The 8,103-nt window shown below is 31.9% G+C and overlaps 2 long non-coding RNA genes across 3 annotated transcripts; both read right to left on the bottom strand.

Moving 5' to 3' along the window:
* Positions 1 to 2,481: 2,481 nt before the first annotated feature.
* Positions 2,482 to 3,363, bottom strand: LOC109123916 (uncharacterized). Its single transcript, XR_002031755.1, has 2 exons — positions 3,302 to 3,363; positions 2,482 to 2,706 (listed from the first exon to the last, which is right to left on the bottom strand). It is a non-coding gene; the product is annotated as an uncharacterized LOC109123916 (long non-coding RNA).
* A 2,767-nt stretch (positions 3,364 to 6,130) lies between these two features.
* On the bottom strand, positions 6,131 to 7,256 carry LOC104878746 (uncharacterized). 2 transcript variants are annotated; one of them, XR_785420.3, is made up of 4 exons: positions 7,019 to 7,256; positions 6,524 to 6,907; positions 6,381 to 6,450; positions 6,131 to 6,220 (listed from the first exon to the last, which is right to left on the bottom strand). It is a non-coding gene; the product is annotated as an uncharacterized LOC104878746 (long non-coding RNA). The 2 variants fall into 2 exon arrangements; XR_009467671.1 differs by having other exon boundaries at positions 6,131 to 6,450.
* Positions 7,257 to 8,103: the final 847 nt, after the last annotated feature.

Raw genomic sequence — 8,103 nt, forward strand, 5'->3', positions numbered from 1 at the left:
ACATGTTTAACCATCATTTAAAAGAATAAAAATAAATAAAAGTAAAAAATCCAACAAAATAGCCAAGTAAGTTTAACTTTCGTTCATGATTTGGTTGTAACAAGAAATCTTGCATATAAGTGTTTATCCCTATCTCGGTACCTCAACTATTGTCATCTCGAGGATATACAAGAATACAGTGCATGTAAGTGTTGCGATGAAATTGAAGTTGTAGTGGTGAGAAAGAGAGATTGAGTTAGATATCTACAAAGTTATGGTGTGACTTCACAATAAAGCGTATGATGAGAGATAACTTAAGAAACACCACACATGAGACAGAGTAAAATGATCTTAGAAAAGGGTTAATTAGGTAGCAAAAATGAACATAATGTTTCCTATGATAATAAAGAGGAATTTGACGATATTACAATTGTACACTCTACATTATGTTATGAAAGCCTAAAAATGACTCATGAAAAATGCTAATTGAAAATGGAACTAAAAATTAAATACTTTGGCATTATTAACTCAAAATTTGAAAACAAATCTTTATAGAATAAGATAACGTGTTTTAAAAACTAACCATGTAATTTGATTAAATTGAATAAGCTTTATCTTTTGAACTTTTCAGGAAATACCTAGCTAGTCAAAGTGAGATATTTTGCACTTGTAGTGGAAAGCCGATTTATCTACTTATTAAGGGAAAATGATATCTTAGCAAAAGAGGTTTTGGCTATATTAGGCAATATGTTACTCTTGGTAGTGACATAATAACTTTTGTTAAGCTTGTGGAGACACCTCCTAATGAGAAAATTGTTTCAAGGACCTTGTAAAAAATGCTCTATATTATAGGTCTAGACTTTATCAAAGTGTTATAGAAGGCTATTACATAGGGGTTCTAGATTCATGTGAATAGGTTAGTGAGTCTAACTCCCTTGGAAATAATTAAGATATTAAATAAATAAAAAAAGGCAAGAAATCTTGTTTAAGGTTTATCGAAGGTCAATCTAGCATTCCTTTAAAAGTTAAGCAAGTTTGAGTTAAGAAAGATGGTGTAATTGCACTTCAGAATGGAGGCCTAATGAGTTCTAATATCATCCCCTTATATTCTCATAGGATTTTATCTCTTAGGAAATCCATAGAAATTTTCTCTACTTCCTAGAGCATTTTTTTTTTTCCATAGCATAAGGCATTCCTTAGTGTTGTGTCATTCTAAGAGTTGTTAAAGTTTTTCTATTTTATTTTCATTATAGGACTACATTCATTGAGTCCATGTCTTGAATTTTGATATTATGAAATATAAAGACTTCATTAGAGTATATTTTTATATCAATCAGTTCGTTAATTTAGTCACTAAGCCTTTAAATGCCCTTTAGTTTAGAAGCCTTAGAAAATCTTTAGGCTTATGCCTTTTATAGTAGATCACTTTGACCTAGACATAGAATTTTTTGTTTAGGGGAATTCATTTAGAGTAGTTCATAAAGTCCATATGTTTAATGAACTTAGCTGATAGATGTTAATTTTGTATTATTCGTATTACTATTTTCTTAAGTTTATAGGATTTTCTTAGCAATCAAGTGAACTCAAAATGTTTCATATTTATACTTATAATTAGTTTAATCTATCCATAGGTAATGTCTACTTAGTAAAGATCAACTTAATATTTCTTTGATAATTAAACTAAAATTTAGATTGATGAGATTTTGAAAAGTTTTCTTAAGTTTGATCATGTTCCTATTAATTTTGAATTTGAATTTTCATAAAATCAATCATGAAAGACCATTAAATAAACATGTTTGATTTCTTTCAATGTGTAATTTTTTTTTAAAAACACTACAAGGAAAATGTCAAAAGATGACGTTTTTTAAGTGTCAAGATAGATATAAGATGACGCTTTTTAAAAGCGTCATATATTAGACTGTCATCTTTTTAAATCACATACGTTGACACTTTTTAGAAGCGTCATCTTCTTTGCACGTCAACCATGACGCTCATAGTAAGTGTCATTATTTGAAACATTGACGCTTTATAAGTGTCATCATATGTTAATAATTTCATTCATGTCAATATTGACACTCAATGAAGCGTCATTGTATAGGTAGAAGCAACATTGACACTCAATATAAGTGTCATCTTATAACTTTTTATTTGTAGGAGCAACTTTGACACTTAATAAAGCGTCATTGTATAAGTAGAAGCAACATTGACACTCAATATAAGTGTCATCTTATAGCTTTTTATTTGTAGGAGCAACATTGACACTCATAATAAGTGTCATCGTATAGCATTTTATACCTTGACACTAAAAAAAAATGCCATGTTTTTTTAACATCAACCTTGATGCTTTTGAGAAGTGTCATCTTCTGTTATTCAAGTAAAGCATGACGCTTTAAAAAAGCGTCATCTTATCTCATATAAAATTTTAATAGCCCAGAAATTAAAATGTCCTAATTATGCCCTGTTTTATAATTTTCTATCAACAATTAAATTATTAATGAAAACTTAATTTAAGAATCTCCATTGACAAAAAGTATCAAATATGGTCTCCCTTTTTCACTATTACAATTTATCCATAAACATCATACATAATCAACAACTAAAACCAACAATTTTACAACTTCTTCTTCTCAACTTTGAATTGTTCATAACCTTCACTACATCTAGTTTTACATCATTTTTCTTCCAAGTGCAAAAGGATGGTTGTAACTCACTTTCTAGATGCTCAATCTGCAAAATAATTGAGAGGGTTACATATTTATTAGTATTAACAAATAGTTAAGAAGTAACTTTGTAAATGAAATGTGTATATGCCAATTTTTAAATTTCCAAAATATCTTTCTTCCATTGCAATAAATTTCAAAATATCAAAAGAACTCAACAAACTCCAATAATTTTATTACACCAAATTTCTAAATATTTTAGAACTCTTATTCTATTTTTTTTTTAAAACAAAAAAAAAAAAGTTTTTATCTCATTGACTATTTTGGTATGATTTTTATCTTATTTATGAAACTTCAACCATTAACATCTTCTCATTCTTCTTATAGGTTGTACAAGACATTAGATGTTTTGCATGAGAAGGAACTAAGGAATGAAAAAAAAAACAAAAAAAACTAGAAGTCCAAAAAATTATAAAATTTTAAATTAACATATTTATGTAAAATTATAAAATTGTGTTAAAATATCTATGTTCTTCTTATTGTATTAGTATATCAACATTTAATAATATGAGGATATCTATTATCTAAATATGGAACTTGCATGAAATGATCTCTAAACATGGAATTGATTCATAAAACTTACAATAACCACAACATGTTACCTCAAAATTCTTTTGATGATATATTTTGAATTGTTTGTGGGTGTCCTTCATCAAGAGCAGTAATGACGTTGTTAATAGAATGACCTATGCCTTGTTGTACAACCCGAAGAATATATAATAAACAATTTAACAACCAATTAGTAAAAGGTGCTATTTCCTTCCATAGGCTTATTTGTAAGAAGTCTTAAACTAACTTCCTATTTTTTATGTAAAAGAAAATGGAAGTACAAGATATTATAGACTTTAAGCCCATTAGTATAGTAGGAGACCTTTATAAATTTAGATTAAAGAAGTTTATAAAGCTAGTAATCTTAAAGACCAAAAATGCTTTTGTAGAGAATAGACAAATTCCTAATTCATGCACATGTAATGAAACTAAAGGCTCTACGAAAATGAGCTTGGACATGCAGAAATTTTTGTAGCTATGCTATTGTAGGATTTCTCCAAATCTAACTGATAATAATTTGTAGAGGAAATATACAAAAGTTGTTACACCTACCATGTCTACTTGGCTTCACCTCTCAATATGCCAACTATACATCAATCATAATAGAGCAACCCCCAAAATGATCCATATTGAAAACACTACCAACTAGGAGTACAAAGATATACATTAACAAATTATCATTGTGAATAAATCCATTATAAAATTAACATTAACAAAATATTGACTACATCTTTAAAAGAATATGAAGTTGTATTAGACTATAAGTTATAAGAGGTACCTTCAAACATGAGTAATGATTAACTGAGTCACTAACATAACCCAATCTGATCGAACTTCATTAATTTCCATTTCACTATATGATTTCTTCCCGCAAAACTGAATTGGAGTGACATATACAATTCACTAAGTTCAATTGACCAAAAAAAAAAAAATGCTATAGTAAAATGACCAACTGATTCATGCCCAATTGGTGTCTCAGCTGATTTGTGTCCAGCTGGTGCTCCTTGATTGAGGAAGTGATCAACAAAATTTATACCTATAACACCATACACTAGGGTAGCAAATAAAAAGCTACTATAGTATAGTGGCTCTAGGGTCGTTCACTGGGAATGACTAACAAGCAATCAATGATACCAATTCCAAGTGAATTGGTCTTGTTTCATTTCAAGGTTAGCCTAAGAAATAAAACACAAACTTTGATTGGTAAAGGTTGAGACTTAAACTAACTAACTTAACAGAAGTTTGGAATAATTTAGGAAGAAAAACATTCCTTGGAGATTTAGGTTCACTGGGGTGGTTCCTCATGCAAAAGACATAGCTCCGGTCAGTTAGTTCATTTCCTCGCATTAGAGATTCAACTTATAGTCAATTCTCTAACCGGTGATGTACAGAGACTCCTTCAATTAGATTTCACTTTAATTCTCTCACTGATACAACTTGCAATGGTTCATGCCTCTCACGAGCACTTACCATTCAAGGTGATTTTTAACCTTGGACTTCCCTTCACAAACTCGCAAGAGATAACTAATGGATGTCTCCTAGGAGTCCAAAAGCTTACCAAGTGTTGGTAATTCTAGAAAATCCTACCTTGAAGTCACCTACCAGAGGCTCGCAAGGGGTAAACTAGTGCATTTCCATGGTTGGAAATCACTTGCCTTACCAAGTGTTGGCCCAGGTGACTCCAAGGTGTTTTAAGTTAACTAAAAACATTGAAATCACTAAAGGATTTCACTTCCTCTTCATTACTAGCTAAAACCACAGAGCTTTGCATTCTTGCACTTGGAACCTTCCCCGGCAACCTTAGCTCCAAGGAATTGGAAGGTTAGTTACTCATTCTCTGGGGAAAATTCCTCAGAGAATTCATAACTTAGAAATAAAATGAAAATACAAAGTGAGAAGGTAAGGCAGTAGAAAGAAAAGACCTTTACTTGCTTACCCAAACGTTTACAGAAGGAACTCTTCCCTGAGAACAGGCTCCCGAGAGGTATATATATCAAACCAATATAAAACTAATTGTTACAAAGATATTTAGTCTTTTTACTAACTTAAAAACTAAGGAATCATGTAATTGGTGGTTTACAAGGAGTATTTTGGGATTTAGACAACAAAAATCTAATGGAAAATATCTCCCAATGTCGGTAGCAAGCTTCGGGAGGCTTCAGGAACCATTTCGCAGGAGAAAAATGGTGTCTGCGAAATTTCGCAGACACCCAAGAGGGCTGCGAAATTATTTCGCAACACCGAGCTATCTTCACAGGGCTGCGAAGTTGGCTTCCACCTTGAGGTTCCCAGCTCCCTTCTCGCGGCATGGTTCGTGCATCGTCAGAAGGAGAAACACCTTACTGTACAAAAGTGCTGCGAAGTTCTCGCAACAAAAGGCTGATTCCGCAACACTTTAGAGTGATTGACTTGTAATGGCTGCAACTTCTTCGTTTCAACTTCGAATCACGCACCGTTTGAAGCATTGGATTGTTGACTTCCTGAGCTTTGAAATGGTATATAGCATGCATCATTTGAACTTCAGAAAGTGCTCCAAAAGTGGCTGCTACGACTGTCATCAAGAATAGGCTTTATGGCAGATTCTCTTTGCTTTTTCTCCTTGCAATCCGGATTCACTCTTGGCAAATGAATTCTAAGCTTTGCCCAAGATTCCTCCTAGCTCTCCTCAGTCTTGACTTGCTTTGGTGATCAAAATACTAACAAAAACACCAAAACTTACACAAAGTGATCAAAATTGCTTTAAAGGACCCTTAACATGCCAATTGAGTTAAAAGGCCTAAACTACTACTCAAAAGTGTTTAAAAGGATTAATTATAGGCTATCAAATAGCACTTTTTGAGTAGTAATCACCAACCATATGAATTGAATTGAGTGCGAACCTTTGATGTTAGTTGGTTTGGATTAGCAATGATTTCCTTCATATATCTCATCACGTAATACCCACATTCCACACTACCTGGTTGTCTTGGGCACTATGGGAAAAGTATCAACAATTGCAATAAACACTAGAATGATGTTCTTACTTCTTTAGCATCTTATTGATGATCATATTAATAACCATCCATTTTCTAATTTTTTTCATAAATTAAGTGGTGAAGCAATATATTTTAATCTAAACAAATAAGTACTTACAACCACTTTCACCCAAGTTGGCTCCCTCTTTGATGTTTTCTGTTTTTCCGGTGGGTTGATTCTCATTGCCCTACAAAAAGAATTAAAAAGATGTTATTTAGACACTATCAATTGTATTAAAATAGGAGAAAATATATACTTACATGTTAACTATGTCCTTAAGATCATCACATGGTTGACAGGCCATTGGATCAAGGTAATATGCAATCATTTTCTTCATCTCCAATGCCACTAACACCCAATGGAAACTAAAGAAAAGAAATGAAAATTGTAATATAGTATCCACAAATTCAAACATCACAAACTAACTTACAAACACCATATTGATATTGAGGATAAAAGGTTACTCTAGGTTGTATGGAATAAGCATATATTCAGCATGCTTTGTATTCTTTAGTCGATCTGCAATAACCCTTGACCTGTTTTCCTTGCTTCTCTCTCCTATTCCAGCTTTTGAGACCAATGCTGGATTGACAAAAACATATCGTTCGGCCTGCTTTGCATCAATCAACTTTCTATGCAAATGCCTGATTATAACCCACATGACAAGTTATCAACAATCATTATAGGTCATTAGAAAATAACCTTCTATCTCATAATCTTGTGAAAAGTCATTCAAAAATTATAAAATCCCTTACCAGATGTAGTATAAAATACAATTGGATGACACTTCTTTTGATGATATTATCATTTCCATATCTTCTTTCATCATGAAGGTCTTGAAACTCTCACCAAAAACATCCTCTGGGAAGTTTATAGGGTATGCTCTTGATGTACTCAGCATGAGGCCAACCAATGTCTCAAAATTTTTCATATCTTGTGGTTTTTCACCCTTGGATTTGACTTCAACTTCATTTACTTTTTGTTTCTTTGCTTTCTTAGATGCCTGTACAATTAAGAACCATGGTACAAATCAAATTAACTAGTTTATATATATATATATATAGGGTATGCTCTTGATGTACTCAGCATGAGGCCAACCAATGTCTCAAAATTTTTCATATCTTGTGGTTTTTCACCCTTGGATTTGACTTCAACTTCATTTACTTTTTGTTTCTTTGCTTTCTTAGATGCCTGTACAATTAAGAACCATGGTACAAATCAAATTAACTAGTTTATATATATATATATATATATATATATAAAGTCACTATAAAGTTTGGTAATTAAATTTATTTACTAAGATGGGAGTACGGATGATGACCAAATCAGTTGGCCACAAAACTTGGTAACCAATTGCAGCCCCAACAGTAGTAGTTTGTCCAGGAATAGGAATGGGAAGGGGTGCACTTGAATCATAAGGAGCATCAACAACTACTAAATAGTTGGGACCACATTCAAGTATAATTGTTCCACCTGCCACTATATTTTCCTTGGTGCCTGTGGCCAGCTCACATTTTCTAACCTACAAAACTCAATTCACAATAATCACTTCAATATTAGTGGGTTTATACAAAACTAACATAAATGCATTATCATCATCAATCACCTTATAGCTCCTATTACAATGATAAATGCAATTTCATTTACATTCAATTGCAACAAACTTGCATGATAACATTTCAGTCCATTGCATATAACTCAACCCATAATTTAGACATATCCTATTATATGTTGCCACATCAAAGAAGACCATATATGTTGCCACCAACATTTGAAGTCAATTCAAACAACAAAATTAAATTAAATTATTTCTCGTATTAGAGGAAACTTTGTCATCAAA

The sequence above is a fragment of the Vitis vinifera genome, chromosome 14 (genome assembly GCF_030704535.1).
Source record: "Vitis vinifera cultivar Pinot Noir 40024 chromosome 14, ASM3070453v1".
NCBI lineage: Eukaryota > Viridiplantae > Streptophyta > Magnoliopsida > Vitales > Vitaceae > Vitis > Vitis vinifera.